The following is a 20,154-nucleotide window of genomic DNA, read 5'->3' on the forward strand; positions in this document are numbered from 1 at the left end:
GGGTGACAGAGCTAGACTCCGTCTCTAAAAACAAAGAAAACACAGGAGCCTGGACAGCTTAGAATATCCCAGAATCCAGGAACTCTCTCAGGGTTTCCACCTCCTGACCTAAAGGCAAATTTCTACAATGAGGCTCTGACGGGCCCGGCCTGGATTATGTGGCCACCTTAGAGGTGGAATCCTGTTACTGGCAGATGTCAAATAAAGGCTGGTATCCCCAAAAAAGGGATGCTAAGCAGCCCAAAGCAAGTATACAAGGTAACATATATGTTAATTAGCTTGATTTAGCCATTCCATGCTGTATACATAGATCAAAATATCATATATACCTTAAATATGTATAATTTTTATTTGTAATAAAAAAGTAAAATGAGTCTCTCGTAAACAGAATATAATTGGATCTTGTTTTCTCAACCCATTCAACTTGTATATTTAGCTGTCTCCATTTCACAGGCAAGAAAACTGAGTCTCAGAGAAGTTTGATATGGGTAGTGTGTCAGTCAGATTCTTCTAAGTTGGCCAGAAAGAGAAATATTCTCAGTTTACATTATGAAAGCTGGAAGGCCAAAGTCTCACCACCCAATCAGGGCTGCCAGAGGCTGGCACATCTTCAGGTTACACTCATCACTGACAGCAGTTCTGTAATTCAGGGGACCATCCTAGCTCTGCCCTCTAGGCTCCACCAAGATGGTGACGCAGCATCTCCGGTCTTAGCCTATTCCTCTGCTACCTCCATGCTACTCTCTGTCTCATAGTTTCTGCTGACTTGTGGCTCTTGCCATGACTCAGGTTTCTGTTGACTCATAATTCATGCCAATTCATAGCTCCTATTCACCCATAGCTTCTGCTGACTCAAAGCTTCCTCTTATAACTTTCCTTCTCTGTGTTTCTCTTTCTGCCCCCAATACTGACTACTAATCCTTTCTCTGTCTCATATTCAGATTCTTCAAAAGAAAGCAACTGAATTTTTCAGTTGGTCCTCAATATCCCTATTTGTTGGATTTTCCACCTTAGGTTCGGTGTCCGCTGCTGTCCAGTTAGCTGAATCCTGCAGTTGTAAGTTGCAAAATGGGGTTTATCAGTGTGAATAACCTCTCAGAAGGGGCAGCAATGCAAATGCAATGGGATCCTTCAAACCAAGTAGGACCAAGATTTTGAGTCAAGGTTCTCTGGTTGCAAGTGTTTCCCACCTGAGTATCCGGGTTGCCCTATCCCACAGGATCAAAAAATAATAACTAACACTGACTGTCAAGCACCATCCTAGCCTTACACAGACTATCTCAACTAATCCCGATCCCAGTCCCAGGAGGCAGCCTCTTTAATTGTGCCCATTTCACAGAAATGAAAATTCATTTAGAAAAGGTAAATAACAGGCTCAAAGTTATACTTCTACTAAGTAAATTATCTATCAATAATTACTTTAAGTATAAATGAATTAAATTCCCCAATTAGAAGACATAGAGGAGGTGAATCGGTTGAAAAAACAAGATCCAACTATACTTTGTCTAAAAGAGACTCGCTTTACTTTTTGTTATAAATAAAAATTATGAGCTGGGCACGGTGGCTCATGCCTATAATCCCAGCACATTGGGAGGCCGAGGTGGGCGGATCAGCTGAGATCAGGAGCTCGAGACCAGCCTGACCAGCATGGATAAACCCTGTCTCTACTAAAAATACAAAATTAGCCGGGCATGGTGGTGCATGCCTGTAATCCCAGCTATTAGGGAGGCTGAAGCAGAAGAATCGCTTGAACTCGGGAGGCAGAGGTTGCAGTGAGCTGAGATCGTGCCATTGCACTCCAGCCTGGGCAACAACAGTGAAACTCTGTCTCAAAAAATAATTATTATTATATTTATGGTGTACATGATTTTTTGATATACGTATACAGTGTGGAATGGCTAAATAAAGCTAATTAACATATATGTTACCTTGTATATGGATCACTTTTGTGGTTAGAACACTTTTATTAACTAGTCACAATAGACCTCTTGAACTTTTTCCTCCTGGCTAATTGAAATTTTTTATCTTTTGACCAATGTCTCCCCAACCTTCTCACAGACACCCTCACCTTGCTTCTGGTAACCACCATTCTACTCTCTACTTCAATGAGTTCAACTTTTTTAGATTCCACATATAAGTGAGATCATGTGGTATTTGTCTTTCTGTGCCTGATTTTATTTCACTTAACATAATGTCTTCCAGGTTCATCCACATTGTCACCAATAACAGGATTTCCTTCTTTGTTTCCTTAATTTTATGGAAATGGGTTAAGGCTGAAGAGTATATATACCACATTTGTGTATGTGTATCACATTTTCTTTATCTACTCATCCACTGATGGACACTTAGGTTGATTCTATACTTTGTCTATCGTGAATAATATTGCAGGGAACATGGGAGTGCAGATATCTCTTCAACACACTGACTCCATTTCCTGTATTTATTTATTTATTTTTATTTTTATTTATTTATTTTTTTTTTTTCAGACGGAGTCTCACTCTGTTGCCCAGGCTGGAATACAGTGGCACAATGTTGGCTCACTGCAACCTCCATCTCCCAGGTTCAAGTGATTCTCCTGCCTCAGTCTCCTGAGTAGCTGGGATTACAGGCATGCATCACCACACCCAGCTAAGTTTTGTATTTTTAGTAGAGCTGGGGTTTCGCCATGTTGGCCAGGCTGGTCTTGAACTCTAGACCTCAGGTCATTTGCACAGCTTGGCCTCCCAAAGTGCTGAGATTACAGGCATCAGCCACCGTGCCCAGCCCTTCATTTCCTTTAAATACATCATAATAGGATGGCTGGATCATAGAGAAGTTCTATTTTTAGTTTTTTGAGGAATCTCCATACTGTTTTTCATAATCATTATACTAATCTACATTCCTACCAATAGTGTACAAGGGTTCCCTTTTTCTTCATATCCTTGCCAACACTTGTTATCTTTTGTCTTTTTGATAATAGCCATTTTAACAGGTGTGAAGAAGACAATGAAATTGTCTCTTCATGGCCAGGTGTGGTGGCTCATGCCTGTAATCCCAGCACTTTGGAAGCCGAGTGGGGTGGATCACGAGGTCAAGAGATGGAGACCATCCAGGCCAACATGGTGAAACCCTGTCTCTACTAAAAATACAAAAGTTATCTGGGTGTGGTGGTGCATGACTGGAGTCCCAGCTACTCTGGAGGCTGAGACAGGAGAATCACTTGAACCCAAGAGGTGGAGGTTGCAGTGAGCCAAGATCACACCACTGCACTCTAGCCTGGCGACAGAGTAAGACTCCATCTCAAAAAAAAGAAAAACAAATTGTCTCTTCACTCTATGGATTGTTTCCTGTGCTGTGCAGAAGCTATTTAGTTTGTTGTAATCCCATTTGTCTATTTTCACTTTTGTTGCTGTGCTTTTGTGGTCATATCCAAAGAAACCATTGCCTAGGTCAATGTCTTAGAGCTTTTTCCCTATGTTTTATTCTAGTAGTTTTACAGTTTCTGGTCATATGTTTAAGTCTTTAATACATATTAAACTAGTCTTTGTTTATGGTGTGAGGTCTAATTTCATTCTTCTATATGTAGATATCCAGTTTTCCCAACATCATTTATTGAAGAGACTGTCCTTTCCCTTTTGTATGTTCTCGGCATCTTTATCAAAAACCAATAGACTATAGATGTATGGATTTATTTCTGGGCTCCCTATTCTGTCTCATTGGTCTACCTGTTTTTATGCCATTACCATGCTGTTTTGACTACTATAGCTTTGTAGTATATTTTGAAGTTAGATACTGTGATGCCTCTGGCTTTGTTCTTTTTGCTCAAGATTCCTTTGACTATTCAGTGTCTTTTGTGGTTCCATACCAATTTTAGGATTATTTTTTCAATTTCTGTGAAAAATGCTGTTGGACTTTTTATAGAGAATGCATTAAGTCCATAGATCACTTTGGGACTATGAACTCTTTTTTTTTTTGAGATGGAGTCTCCCTCTGTCACCCAGGCTGGAGTGCAGTGGCGCAATCTCGGCTCACTGCAAGCTCCACCTCCTGGGTTCACACCATTCTCCTGCCTCAGCCTCCCAAGTAGCTGGGACTACAGGCGCCCACCATCACATCCAGCTAATTTTTTGTATTTTTAGTAGAGACGGGGTTTCACTGTGTTAGCCACGATGGTCTCAATCTCCTGACCTCGTGATCTACCTGCCTCAGCCTCCCAAAGTGCTGGGATTACAGGTGTGAGCCACCATGCCCAGCTAACACTATTAACTCTTATAATCCATGAACACAGAACATTTTTCCATGTGTTTGTGTGTTTTTAAATTTCTTTCATCAGTGTTTCATTGCTTTCAGTGTACAGATCTTTCACCTCCTTGGTTAAATTTATTCCTGAGTATTTTTTTTTCAGCAATTGTAAATAGGATTGTTTTCTTGATTTCTTTTTCAGATAGTTGCAACAAAAGCAAAAACAGACCACAAAGAAACAAGCAACAGAGCAAAAATCAACCTACGGAATGGGATAAAATATGTGCAAATTGTATATCTAATATGTGGTTAATATCCAAAATACATAAGTAACTCAAACAACTCAATAGCAAGAAAACAAATAACCCAATTTAAAAATGGGCAAAAGGCCTGCATAGACATTTCTCCAAAGAAGACGTACAAATGGCCAATAGGTATATGAAAAGATACTCAGCGTCACTAATCATCAGTAAAATGCAAATCAAAACCACAATGAGATATCACCTCACACCTATTAGAATGGCTGTTGTCAAAAGGATAAATAATAACAAGTGTTGGTGAGGATGTGGAGAAAAGGGAGCCTGATGCCTGATATGGTTTGGATATGTGTCCCTACTCCAATCTCATGTTCAATTGCAATCCCCAATGTTGGAGGTAGGGCCTGGTGGGAGGTGATTGGATCATGGGGACGGAGTTCTCATGAATTGTTTAGCACCACCCACCCTCCCCGCCTTAGTACTGTAAAGTGACTGAGTTCTCACAAGACCTGGTTGTTTAAAAGGAAGAAAGCACCTCCCCTATCTCTCTGTCTTCCTCCTGCTCCCAGCCATGTGAAGTTCCAGCTCCCCCTTCACCTTCCACCATAATTTTAAGCGTTCTGAGGCCTCCCCAGAAGCCAAGCTGAGGCTGCCGTTATTCCTGTACAGCCTGCAGAATCAAGAGCCAATTAAACTTCTTTTCTTAATGAATTACCCCATTTCAGGAATTTCTTTATAGCAGTGAGAGAATGGACTAATGCAGAGCCTTTGCACCGTTTGTGGCAACGTAAAATAATACAACCATTATGGAAAGCAAACAACAGAATGTTAGGATGGCTCTTTTCTTTTCTTTTCTTTTTTTTTTGAGACAGAGTCTCACTCTGTCACCCAGACTGGAGTGCAATGGCACAATCTCAGCTCACTGCAACCTCTACCTCCAAGGTTCAAGCTATTCTTGTTCCTCAGCCTCCCGAGTAGCTGGGATTATGGGCGCGTGCCACCACGCCCAGCTAATTTTTGTATTTTTAGTAGAGAAGAGGTTTCATCATGTTCACCAGGCTGCTCTCAAACTCCTAACCTCAGGTGATTCACCCACCTCAGCCTCCCAAAGTGCTGGGATTACAGGCGTGAGCCACCGCATCTGGCCCAGGATGGCTATTTTCAAAGAAGCAAAAGATAACAAATGCTGGCCAAGACGTAGAGCTCTTTCACTGTAGTTCCAACAAAAAAAGGGTTGTTATTTGTGTGTGTGTGATTTTTTTTTCCCTGAGCAGCCCAGGCAGAGCACACTGGGACCCGTGCACTGTCCTGTTACCTTCACATTTTGTCTCCACTGACTCCAGGCCCAACCCCTACTAGAGCTGCAGCTGTGCCTGTGCCCAAAGTCAATAGACTGAGGAGCAGAAAGAGGGAGTGGACTCTTACCCCATGGCTGGCGGACATTAAGCTTTATCTCTAGGCCAGGCGCAGTGGCTCACACCTGTAATCCCAGCACTTTGGGAGGCCAAGGCAGGCAGATCACCTGAGGTCACGAGTTCGAGACCAGCCTGGCCGACATGGTAAAACCTCCCATTTACAAAAAATATTTTTTAAATTAGCCAGGTGTGGTGGTGCGTGCCTGTAGTCCCAGCTTCTTGGAAGGCTGAGGCAGGAGAATCACTTGAACCTGAAAGGCAGAGGTTGTAGTGAGTGGAGATCGCACCACTGCACTCCAGCCTGGGCGACAGAGCGAGACTCCATCTCAAAAAAAAAAAAAAAAGAAAGAAAGAAAAGATTCATCTCTAGCTTGCAAAGCCGAAGTCCACCAACTGCCATTGAGAAGCCCCTAATCCATGAATGAGGGGCTTTAGCTTCCTTCATAGCCAGACAAGGACAGAGGAAATGGAAGAGAGGAGACGGATCAACTACCTAGAGAAGCCAGAAAACCCTCTGCCAGGGAAAATCCCACTTGTAAAAATAAGAGGATTATTTGGCTGTGAAATTTGCTTAATAATTGAATAGAAAACTTATTTTGATTCCCCAGGAAAAACCCAGACATTAAGTAATGTAAATTCCTCTTCAGCCAGGAGCCAAATAAGCAGAAAATATGAATTACTAGAGTCCTCCCCAATGCCAGACCCACATTCTATTTCACAGGAAATAAACAAAGAAAAAAATTCTCTGACATGGGGATTTTTCTCTAATCAGCAAACTGTCAGAATGGGTTGGGGGGGGAACTGCCCGCATTTTCCCATCCTCCTTCCTCTCTCTCTCTCTATACCACGGCCCCTCAGAATCACTCACAGAGGACTAATCATATTCCTTGTGTCCGTTTGTGAATCACTTGGATCCTCCAAGGGCTGGCGGAGGAGCAGCTCATGACCCGGCAATGTCATAAATAAGTGATCAATGTCCCAGTAGGCGGAAGCCATCAAGAAGCAGAGAATGGGCTGGGCGTGGTGGCTCACACCTGTAATCCCAGCACTTTGGGAGGCGGATGCGGACGGATCACCTGAGGTCAGGAATTCAAAACCAGCCTGGCCAACATGGTGAAACCCCGTCTCTACTAAAAATACAAAAATTAGCTGGGCATGGTGGCAGGCACCTGTAATCCCAGCTACTCAGGAGACTAACACAAAAGAATCTCTTGAATCTGGGAGGAGGAGGTTGCAGGGAGCCAAGATCGTGCCACTGGACTCCAGCCTGGGTGACAAGAGTGAAACTCCATCTCAAAAAAATAAAATAAAATAAAATAACAAAAAAAACAAATAAACAGAGAATGGGGTCAACTCACCCAGCCACATGTGGAAGCAGGCCAGGGCAGGATGAGGGATGGCTTAAACAAATTTTACCTTTCATATGGTACAAAACTGTTTTTATTTGTTCCAAGTAAATATCCAAGAGTTCAAAAAATAGTTGCAAAACATGATGTTCCCCACTCTCCTTTAAAAGTGATTAAGGCCGGGTGCGGTGCCTCACGCCTGTAATCCCAGCACTTTGGGAGGTTGAGGCAGGTGGATCATGAGGTCAACAGATTAAGACCATCCTGGCCAACATGGTGAAACCCCGTCTCTACTAAAAATACAAAAATTAGCTGGGCGTGGTGGCTGGCACCTGTAGTCCCAGCTACTCAGGAGGCTGAGGCAGGAGAATCATTTGAACCCAGGAGGCAGAGCTTGCAGTGAGCCGAGATCGTGCCATTGCATTCCAACCTGGGTGACAGAGCGAGACTCCATCTCAAAAAAACAAAACAACAACAACAACAAAAAGTGACTGATTAGCCAGGCGCAGTGGCTCATGCCTGTAATCTCAGCCTTTTGGGAGGCTGAGGCAGGAGGATTGCTTGAGTCCAGGAGTTTGAGAACAGCTTGGGCAAGATGGTGAGGCCTCATCTCCACAAAAAAATTTTAAAAATAAAAAAAATAGCTGGGCATGGTGGCACACACTGTGGTTCCAGCTACACAAGAGGCTGAGGTGGGAGGATCGCCTGAGCTCAGGAGGTGGAGGCTACAGTGAGCTGTGTTCTCACCACTGCCTTCCTGCCTGGGTGACAAAGGGAGAACCTGTCTCAAAAAAAAAATTTTTTCATGAGAAAAACAGTGGCTGATTATACAAGCACATGTGATGTTAGAGAGCTGGCGAAAGTCCCACCTGTTTGTTTGGGTTCTGATACTGATAGCAGCTGTTAGGATTTTCTGAACATTGATCCTGTGCCAGACACTGAACTAAATACTTAGCATGTTCATGCGTTTAATCCTCATGATTAGCCCATGAAGCCAATGCAGTGACTAAGAGAGAAGCCAGCGTTTGAATCTGCCTCCTCCACACACTAGCTGTACAATCAAGTGACTTGACTTCTCTATGCCTCAGTTTCCTCTTCTATAAAATAGGTATAAAAATAGTACCCATCTTGGCCGGGTGCAGTGGCTGACACCTGTAATCCCAGCACTTTGGGAGGCTGAGGCGGGCGGATCACGAGGTCAAGAGATCGACACCATCTTGGCTAACATGGTGAAACCCTGTCTCTATGGAAAATACAAAAATTAGCTGGTACGCGCCTGTAGTCCCAGCTACTCGGGAGGCTGAGGCAGGAGAATTGCTTGAACCCAGGAGGCAGAGGTTGCAGTGAACCCAGATTGTGCCACTGCAGTCCAGCCTGGCAACAGAGCCAGACTCCATTTCAAAAAAAAAAAAAAAATAGTACTCATCTTGTAAAACTGCTATGAAAATTAGATGAGTTATATGAACAATATCTGGAACATAGTATGTGCCATAAAAGTATGGCATCATCTTTATCATCATCATCATCATCACAGGCGAGATAACCGAAGCTCAAAGGAAAGAAGGCTACGCTATTTCCCCACAGTCCAGTTGACTCTCAGGCTCATCCTCAAGCCCCTTCCTTCCCCACATTCTTATGCACACCGTTGCTAGGCTGCATTCTTCAAGCCCCCGTCCTTTGGATGCCTTGGGAAGTGGGAACATCACCTCTTCACTCTGCTTTTGGAGCCATCGTGCTGGAAGGACAGCAGGCGTGGACCTCCTCTCCCTAGGCACCTACCCACCACCCACAATGCAACCTCTTCACCTGGCATGAGGCACTCCTGGGAGCTCTCTCCAGCTTCCACTTGCCGTATTGTGTGCTTTTCGAAGAGGATGCAGACATGCAACCCCATCCCACAGCAGCCCACAACTTTAACAACAAAAGAGAACGCATCAAGTAGTGGCTTCTCAGTGTCTTTCACCACATCTGGGCACACCAACTCAGAAAACATGCCCATCCACTCAGTCCCAAAGACATGACTCTTTTTTTTCTTTTTTTTTTTTAAACTCTGTGCCTATGCTTACCCAAAGACAATACTGTTCTTCTTTTCTTCTTTTCTTTTTTTAAGACCAAAAAAAAAGACAAAGTCTCATTCTGTCACCCAGGCTGGAGTACAGTGGTGCTATCTCGGCTCCCTGCAGCTTCTGCATCCCTGGGCTGAAGCGATTCTCCTGCCTCAGACTCTCGAGTAGCTAGGATTACAGGTGTGCACCACCACACCTGGATAATTTTTGTTTTTTTGTTTTTTTGGGTTTTTTATTTTTATTTAATTAATTTATTTATTTATTTATTTTTCCTGAGACAGAGTCTCGCTCTGTCCCCCAGGCCATGATCTCAGCTCACTGCAACCTCTGCCTCCCAGGTTCAGGCGATTCTCTGGCCTCAGTCTCCCGAGTAGCTGGGAATACAGGTATGCACCACCATGCCCGGCTTTTTTTTTTTTTTTTTTTGTATTTTTAGTAGAGACGGGGTTTCACCATGTTGATCAGGCTAGTCTTGAACTCCTGACCTCAGGTGATCCACCAGCCTCAGCCTCCCAAAAGGCTGGGATTACAGGTGGGAGCCACACAGCACCCCACCCAATTTTTGTATTTTTAGTAGAGACGGGGTTTCACCATGTTGGCCAGGCTGGTCTCCAACTCCTGACCTCAGGTGATCCACTCGCCTTTGCCTCCCAAAGTGCTGGGATTACAGGTGGGAGCCACCATGCCCAGCAAAGACTGTTCTTCTTAGTGAAGAAAGGAGACAGGAGAAAGATATCTGCTAACTCAAGATGATTTTGGTTTGCTCTTCCTCTATGCCATTTTTCCCATTCCCGCAAACCCCATCACAAGGAGGAAAACAAAAAGAGAAAGAAAGAAAATTTTGACTGCTAGAAAGAACTTACCCAACATAAAAGCATTGCGGATGCATTTGTTTACTCTAAAATTTTCTTGAAGACCTAGTATAGGCCAGACACTGTGCCGAGTTCAGGACTCCACCTCTGCTGATAGAGCCCTTGTGATACAACAAAGACTTCTTGTTCTCTGAGGGATTGCTATTCATGTGATTTGAATTAATAATAGTAATAACTCAACATCTCACTGGCCCACTGCCCTGCTGGTTCTCAAGGCTCTACGACTTCTGCAAAGTGCTCTCTCTTTAGGACTTTGTCCATGGTTTCCTTCATCTCTTTGAGTATATTTAAGACAGTCGATGTAAACTCATTGTCAGCTGGGCATGCTGGCTCATGCCTGTAATCCCAGCACTTTGGGAGGCTGAGGCAGGCAGATCACTTGAGGTCAGGAGTTCAAGACCAGCCTGGCCAACATGGTGAAACCCTGTCTCCACTAAAAATACAAAAATTAGCTGGGCGTGGTGGTGGGCATCTGTAATCCCAGTTACTTGGGAGACTGAAGCACAAGAATCACCTGAACCTGGGAGACAGAGGTTGCAGTGAGCCGAGATTATGCCACTGCACACCAGCCTGAGTGTGCCTTCATCTCAAAAAAAAAAAAAAGTAATTGTCTAGCCTGGCATTGTGGTGCACACTTGTAGTTCCAGCTACTCAGGAGGCTGAAGCAGGAGACTCACTTGAGCCCAGGAGATAGAGGCTGCAGTGAGCTATGATTGTATTACTGCACTCCAGCCTAAGTGACAGAGGGAGACCCTGTCTCTAAAAAAAAATTAAATAAGTAAATTTTTTTAAAAGTCATTGCTGGGCTGGGCACAGTGGCTCATGCCTCTAATCCAGCACTTTGGGAGGCTGAGGCAGGTGGATCACGAGGTCAGGAGTTTGAGATCAGCCTCACGAACATGATGAAACCCCATCTCTACTAAAAATACAAAAATTAGCTGGGCATGGTGGCGTGCACCTGTAATCCCAGCTACTCAGGAGGGTGAGGCAGGAGAATCGCTTCAACCCCGGAGGCGGAGGTTGTTGTGAGCCAAGATCGCGCCATTGCACTCCAGCCTGGGTGACAGAGTGGGACTCCGTCTCAAAAAAAAAAAAAAAGTCATTGCCAGTAAGACCAATACCTGGGTTGCCACAAGGACAGTATCTAGTCATTTCTTTCTTGCCACAAATGAGTGGAACTTTATTATTTCTTTCCATGCCATGAGGGTTTTTGTTGACATTTTCAATTTATGGCAACACTGAAAATCAGATTTTCCTCCCTCCCCAGGGTCTATTGTTGCTGTCTATCATGGGTTGCTGTGGTTTGCTTCTTTGGTAAATTTTCCACACTATTTTTGTAAAGTCTGTATTCTTTGCTGTTTCTGTTTCTGTTTTTTTCTGTTCTGTTCTTTTTGCTTGTCAGTCAACTGGTATTTTGAGAGCTACCTAAAATGGCTGAAGCCAACAAATAAAGAAGAATAAAATGAAAGAAACAAGAAAACAGGAGAAAGAAAGAGAAAGACGGAGGAAGAAAGAGAGAGAGAAAGAAGGCAGGCAGGCAGAAAGGAGAGAAAGGAAGGAAGGAGGGAAGGAAGGAAGAAAGGAAAGAAGGAAGGAAGGAAGGGAGGGAGTGAGGGAGGGAGGAAGGAAGAAAAGAAAAACCCTATCCTAGTCTTTGCAAATTGGATCTGTTTGGGGCACTCTCTCAACCCTTAACCAGGCCATTTATACTCTGCCTTAGCCTTCACTTCCTGCTTGCACAGAGACCGAAGGCCAGCAAGAGATGAAAGCCCAGGGTCTTCTTAGGCCTTTTCTTTTGTTTGTTTTTGTTTTGTTTTGTTTTGAGACAGAGTCTCACTCTGTCACCCAGGCTGGAGTGCAGTGGCACAATCTCAGCTCACTGTAACCTCCGCCTCCCAGGTAAAGTGATTCTTCTGCCTCAGCCTCCCGGGTAGCTGGGATTACAGGTGTGTGCCACCATGCCCGGCTAATTTTTGTATTTTTAGTAAAGGCAAGATTTCACCATGTTGGCCAGGCTGGTCTCAAACTCCTGACCTCAGGTGATCCAACCACCTTGGCCTCACAAAGTTTCTTAGGCCTTTTCTGAGCATGCAACTGACTATGGGCCTGCACACAGCTTTCTTGATTTCCTGGTTTATGTGGACACTTTTAAAAGCCTCTACAGACACAGATCACTTTTTCCAAACTTTTCCTTCCCAGGCTGCCTGGTCTGTCTATTGCTTGTCCCAAGTGTTGTCCCCTGCCCCAGGGTATTGAGGCCAGTACCTATGTCTTTCAATGCTTTTGTCTAAAGCCACCTGGGAAGCCATGCCAGCCCTGAAAATGCTCTTGGTAAAAAGCTCAGAAACCTTTCTGCTAGTCCTTGGGGAAGTCGTCAGACAGGTGAAGACCTATAACCACAATTTTTTTTTTGAGACAGAGTCACCCTGTCACCCAGGCTGGAGTTCAGTGGCATGATCTTGGCTCACGGCAACCTCCGCCTCCCGGGTTCAAGTGATTCTCCTGCTTCAGCCTCCTGAGTAGCTGTGATTACAGGCGTCCACCACCATGCCCAGCTAATTTTTTGTATTTTTAGTAGAGATGGGGTTTCACCATGTTGGCCAGGCTGGTCTCAAACTCCTGACCTCGTGATTCACCCACCTTGGCCTCTCAAAATGCTGGGATTACAGGTGTGAGCCACCACACCCAGCCTACAACCACAATTCTTTGAGAGTAAATTCTGTGTACTCCCCCTAAGCTAGCAACCAGCTCCAGAAGTGCAGGCTGACATCCTCATGGTCCCTGCTGATCTGGAGTTGGGGGGATGTTACATGAGCAAGCAAAAATGCCATCAATCACACTCTCTTATCACAGGAGAGCTTTCTTTCCTTTTTTTTGAGACGGACTTTTGCTTTCACCCAGGCTGGAGGGCAGTGGCACTATCTTGGCTCACTGCCACCTCCTCCTCCTGGGTTCAAGGGATTCTCCTACTTCAGCCTCCTGAGTAGCTGGGATTACAGGCACATGTGCCACCACACCCAGCTAATTTTTGTATTTTTAGTAGATCTGGGGTTTCACCATGTTGGCCAGGCTGGTCTGGAACTCCTGACCTCAGGTGATCCACCCGCCTTGGCCTCCCAAAGTGCTGGGATTACAGGCGTGAGCCACCACACCCAGCCTCAGAGCTTTCTTTCTCCAAATTTTCCCTTGGTAGTTGTAAATTTGTTTGTTTCCCTTTTTAAAAACTAGAAGGCTGGGTGCGGTGGCTCAAGCCTGTAATCCCAGCACTTTGGGAGGCTGAGGCTGGTGAATTGCTTGAGCTCAGGAGTTCAAGACCAGCCTGGGCAACATTGTAAAACCCTGTCTCTACAAAAAATACAAAAATTAGCCTGGCATGGTGGCTTGCACCCATGATCCCACCTACTCTGAGGCTGAGGTGGGAGTTCAAGGCTGCAGTGAGCACTCCAGTCTGGGGGACAGAGTGAGACCCCATCTCAAAAAAATGAAATATAACAAAAAGCTAGATCCCAGAGTACTTCAGAAGTTGATTCTGACCGTTTTTGCCACCTCATTAGTTGTGCTGGGGGAGGGATGGAGCCCTGGAATTCCCTACTCCACCATTTTGGGCCACACAGTACCTTTAAAGCGCTCCTCTGTCTCTGGGGAAATTCCTACATTGTGAGTCTATAGATCCCCTAGGTGGAGGCCAGCACTTGTTTTCCCCATCTCCCTTGCAGACAGTAACCCCCTCAGTTCCTAGCAAGATTGGCTCTCCATCTCACAAATATATTATTTTTTTAAATGGATTTTTCTTTTTTTTTTTTTTTTTGAGATGCAGTTTTGCTCTTATTGCTCAGGCTGGAGTGTGTACAGTGGTGCCATCTTGGCTCACTGCAACCTCCGCCTCCCGGCTTCAAGCGATTCTCCTGCCTCAGCCTCCCGAGTAACTGGGATTACAGGTGCGTGCCACCAGGCCCAGCAAATTTTTGTATTTTTAATAGAGATGGGGTTTCACCATTGTTGGCCAGGCTGGTCTCAAACTCCTGACTTCAGGTGATCCACCTGCCTCGGCCTCCCAAAGTGCTGGGATTACAGGCGTGAGCCACCACACCCGGCCAAGAGTTTTTTTTTTTTTTTTTTTTTTTTTTTTTGAGACACATTATCTGTCTCAAATAGGCTGGAGTACAGTGGCACAAACATGACTCACTACAGCCTTGACCTCCTAGGCTCAAGCGATCCTCCCACCTCAGCCTCCTAAGTAGCTGGGACTATAGACTCATGCCACCACACCCAGCTAATTTTTTTTCTTTTTTGTAGAGACAGAGTTTTGTTATGTTACCCAGGCTGGTCTCAAACTCCAGGCTCAAGTGATCATCCCACCTCAGCCTCCCACAGTGCTGGGATTACAGGTGTTAGCCACCACTCCCAGCACTTAAAAACAGATTTACTAATGACCACAAAGGTGTTCCTGTCCACTCAGGATCTTATGTTCAGTACTGGCTCAGCACAATCTGCAGCCCTAAACATCCATTTCATAAAGAACACTGTTCAGGCCCCAAAGAATGTCTCATCTCTGCCGGGCACGGTGGCTCATGCCTGTTATCCCAGCACTTTGGGAGGCCGAGGCGGGGAGATCACCTGAGGTTGGGAGTTCGAGACCAGCCTGACCAACATGGAGAAACCCCATCTCTACTAAAAATACAAAATTAACCAGGCATGGTGGCACATGCCTGTAATCCCAGCTACTCGGGAGGCTGAGGCAGAAGAATTGCTTGAACCCAGGAAGCAGAGGTTGCGGTGAGTCGAGATCACGCCATTGCACTCCAGCCTGGGCAACAAGAGCAAAGCTCTGTCTCAAAAAAAAACAAAAAACAAAAAACAGTATCATCTCTTGTCCTAAAATCTCAAAACAAAAGGCAACTATGGCCAGGTGTGGTGGCTCACACCTGTAATCCCAGCACTTTGGGAGGCTGAGGCAGGCAGATCACTTGAGGTCAGGAGTTTGAGACCAGCCTGGCCAACATGGTGAAACCCCATCTCTACTAAAAAATACAAAAATTAGCGGGGCGTGGTGGCGCGCACCTGTAATCCCAGCTACTCGGGAAGCTGAGGCAGGAGAATGGCTTGAACCAGGGAGGTGGAGGTTGCAGTAAGCCAAGATTGTGCCACTGCCACTCCAGCCTGTGCGGCAGAGCAAATAAATGAATGAATGAATGCAACTATTTTATGTCAGGAAGGTTTGTGGGTTGCAGCTGCTACCAATGTTGGAGACACACATTGCTTCAGAGTATGCAAAGGACTTGAGTGTTGAAACACATAAGTAAGACAAAGCAGAAATTAATTCTTAAATTCCTCTTCTCAGGATAACAAGTATCATTTCTCAGAAGTGCTGAGAGTCCATTTTTCTGTTTCTCCTCGTGTTCCAAATTGTGCCTCCAGACATACTCACGAGTTAGAGAGTAATATGGGTCAGGTGTGTTAGTTCATGCCTATAATCCCAGAACTTTGGGAGACTCAGGCAGGGGGATCACTTGTGGCCGACCAGCCTGGGCAACATAATGAGACCCTGTCTCTACAAAAAAAATTAAAACTTTGTTTAAATAAAAATAATAAAAATTTTTAAAAGAGACCAATATGGCTACTCACTGTAGCTGAGGAACATTTAGCCATTTAAACAATTTGTATCACTCTCTAATTTGTATATAAGATTGAGACACAAAATGTATGTTGCAATATCAGTCCTTTAGATGAGCAATTAGATGGACAATGAACACTAGAACTGGGAAAAGTTATTTAATAATAATATGCAATAAGATTTAATTTTTGAAAATATTAAATATAAATTTTTCAGCTTTTATTTTTTATTTTTCATTTTTATGTTTTTTGAGACAGTATTTCGCTGTGTCACCCAGGCTGGAGTGCATTGGCGCGAGCACATCTCACTGCAGCCTCAACCTCCCTAGGCTCAGGTGATCCTCCCACCTCAGTGGAGTATCTGGGACTACAGGTGTGTACCTCTATGCTTGGCTAATTTTTGTATTTTTTGTAGAGATCATATTTCATCATGTTGCCCAAGCTGATCTCGAACTCCTGGGCTCAAGTGATCTGTCCACCTCAGCCTCCCAAAGTGGTAGGATTACAGGTGTGAGCCACTGTGCCCACCCAATTTTCAGCTTTAAGCAATTTTTATTTAAAACTTTGTAAAAATACAAAAATTAGCCAAGCACGGTGGCGGGCACCTGTAGTCCTAGTCTCCCAAGTAGCTCGGGAATCATTTCCTGATTCTACAGTTTGAAGATGGTAGATTGTGGGACTTCTCAGACTCCATAATGAGGTAAACGAATGTCTCATAATATATCTTTCTTTTTTTAACTTTTATTTTAAGCTCAGGAGTACAAGTGCAGGTTTGTTACATAGGTACACGTGTGTCATGGGGGTTTGCTGTACAAATTATTTCATCACCCAGGAATTAAGCCTAGTACCCATTAGTTATTTTTCATGGTCCTCTCCCTCCTCCCACCCTCCACCCTCCAAAAGGCCCCAGTGTGTGTTGTTCCCTTCTATGTACCTATGTGTTCTCGTTATTTAGCTCCCACTTATAAGTGAGAGCATGCGGTATTTAATTTTCTGTTCCTGTGTTAGTTTGCTAAGGGTAATGGCACTATCACTGATCATTAGAGAAATGCAAATTAAAACCGCAGTGAGATACCATCTAAGCCAATCAGAACGGCTATTATTAAAAGGTAAAAAAATAATAAATGCTGGCAAGGTTGTGGAGAAAAAGGAACGGCTGGGCGTGGTGGCTCATGCCTGTAATCCCAGCACTTTGGGAGGCCAAGGTGGGCGGATCACGAGGTCAGGAGATCGAGACCATCCTGGCTAACACAGTAAAACTCTGTCTCTACTAAAAATACAAAAAACTAGCCGGGCATGGTGGCGGGAGCCTGTAGTCCCAGCTACTCGGGAGGCTGAGGCAGGAGAATGGCGTGAACCTGGGAGGCGGAGCTTGCAGTGAGCCAAGATCACGCCACTGCACTCCAGCCTGGGTGACAGAGTGAGACTCCATCTCAAAAAAAAAAAAAAAAGAACACTTATACACTGTTGGTGGGAGCATAAATCAGTCTAGCCATTGTGGAAGACAGTGTGGTGATTCCTCAAAGACCTAAAGACAGAAATAATATTCGACCCAGCAATCCCATTACTGGGTATGTACCCAAAGGAATATAAACCATTCCATTATAAAAACACTTCCACACATATGTTTATTGCAGCACTATTTACAATAGCAAAGACATGAAATCAACCTAAATGGCCATCAATGATAGACTGGATAAAGAAAATGTGGTACATATACACCATGGAATACTATGCAGCCATAAAAAAGAATGAGATCATGTCCTTTGCAGGGACATGGATGGAGCTGGAGGCCATAATAAATCTTCCTGTGTATCTCTATATATCCTATTTGTTTTGTTTTTCCAAAAAACCCTGACTAATGCAGAGACTCAAGCCATCTGTCTTCCACTAGACTTTGCTGTATCACTAATGTTGAGCACAGTGCTTGACATGTAACAGGTACTCAGAAAGTGTTGAATGAGAGAATTGAAATGAGATGCTTAAAAGCTACAGACGACTAATGGCTTCTAGGACAACAGACAATCAGAGTCCCTAGCAATGGCTAATTAAACCATTCCAATCTGATGTCCAAAATATTGTGTGCTAGAGACCCCCTTTCTTTTCCCATTAATTGAACAAGCCCTGTCTTTTTTGCTCTTGTAGTCAATTGTTCTTCAAGTGTAATTAGCCCTTGCATTTTGACAGTAAATGAGACTCCAATACTTTGATAAATGGCTTGTTTCTGGAAAAGGAGTATTTGTGAATAGAAAACTCAGTCGTCTTCCCCCTTTCTCCCACCTCTTCCTCTTCCCCCTACTTTGGGTGGCCCTTGGCCTACGCTATTACCTTCAGAAAGGAACAGTGTTTCTTCGAAAAGGATAGCAACACAGAAATAATGGATATCATTCATTGAACACCGCTTACATGGCAGGTGGGTACATTCTATGCAATGCAACAATCCTGAAAAGTCATTTTAAAATATCTTTATGTTCCAGCCGAGTAAACTGAATGAAGCTCATTGAGACTGAAGAACTTGTTAAAATCCCACAGTTACTAGGAGGCTGAATCAAGATTCAAACACACCCAAGTTTGTCTGATGCCAACATCTGTGCCTTTTCTGTGATTCGGTATCTCCCTTAGACCGTAAGGAGTTGGCCCTTGTTGAGAAACTCCTATGGCCTCACTTGTTAGTGGAACAAATAGCATTGGCTTTGCCTCTTAGCAAGGAACAAACACCCTTCCACTTGGTTCAGATTTCTTAACTCCTGTGATCTGTTTTGGTCTTCTCATTAACCCTCTGGGGGTGGGGGGAGTGACGGATAATTATCACTCGCATTAGGTAAGAAAATGGATAGTGTCTCACATGGCTTGCGGTGGGCGGGTATGAGCATCAAATCTAGGCAGCCTGACCAACCACGTCCCCTCCCTTAGCCTTTACATGATGTGCTCTTCATCAGCTGTCTAGCCCTTCCCAATTGACAAAGATTCTTTGTTCATATTCGTGATCTCATTTGGTGTGGGGACATGGAGACTGATTTGCTGAATTTTTTTAAAAGATGGAAACACTATGGAAGATCGTCTAAACTAATTCAAATGATTTCCCTTGTCTTGACCCAAGGGGGATGTGTGAATTTCTCAAAATTGTCCATATGACATCATGCTCATTAGGATAGTCACCATCAAAAGAAAAGAAAATAACAAGTGTTGGTGAGGAGGCCAAGAAATTAGAATCTTCGTGTACTATAAATGGGACTGTAAAATGGCATAGGCATTATGGAAAATTGTATGGAATTTTCTCAAAAAAATAAAAATGGAATTACAATATTATCTCACAACCCCACTTTTGGATATACATGCAAAAAAAAAATAAGCAGAATATCAAAGAAATCTTAGCACTCTAATGTACATTACTCAACTATTTGTAATAGCCAAGATGTGAGGTCAAATGTCCCTGATGGATGAATGGATGCAGAAAATGTGGTCTATACATGCGATGAATATCATTCAGCCTTAAAAAAGAAGGAAATCTTGCTATATGCTGCAAGTTGGGTGAAACTCAAGGACACTCCACTAAGTGAAATAAGTTAGTCACAAAAGGACAAATACTCTATGATTCTGATCATAAGAAGTATCTCAAGTAGTCAAAATCATAGGAAGTAGAAAGATGGTTGGTAAGGGCTGGGGGAAAGGAGAGGGGAGGGGGAATTAGTGTTTAATGGGTATAGAGTTTCTGTTTTGTAAGATGCAAGTTTGTGGTGTTCTTGTTTGTTTGTTTGTTTTTTGAGACACAGTCTCGCTGTGTAGCCCAGGCTGGAATGCAGTGGCACAATCTCGCCTCATCGCAACCTCCACCTCCCAGGTTCAAGGGATTTTCCTGCCTCAGCCTACCGAGTAGCTGGGATTACAAATGTATGCCCCCAGGCCCAACTAGTTTTTGTGATTTTAGTAGAGATGAGGTTTTGCCATGTTGGCCAGACTGGTCTTGAACTCCTGACCTCAAGTGATCCACCTGCCTCCCAAAGTGCTGGGGTTACAGGTATGAGCCACTGTGCCTGGCCAGATGAAAAAGTTTTATAGATCTTTTGCATGACAAAGCAACTATACTTAACACTACGGAAATCTATATTAAAAAATGGTGTGAAGATGGTAAATTTAATGTTATTCGTTTTTTACTACAAAGAATTTTTGAAAAAATGAATGCTGCCTGCTTTTTTTTTGTTTGGTCCAGGGCTATGCTTCTCTCTCAGGTTGTATGTTATTTTCTTTGCCATAGCAACTTTGAGAAGTAAGTGGGTGCTTTTGCTACACCTCAGGGGGAATCAGGTAAGTGAGGTAAACCTACCAGAGAGTCCATCTCTTCCAAGGTGCATTCATTCATCTCC

This window comes from Pongo abelii, chromosome 18 (assembly GCF_028885655.2).
Source record: "Pongo abelii isolate AG06213 chromosome 18, NHGRI_mPonAbe1-v2.0_pri, whole genome shotgun sequence".
In the NCBI taxonomy this organism is placed as follows: Eukaryota; Metazoa; Chordata; class Mammalia; order Primates; family Hominidae; genus Pongo; species Pongo abelii.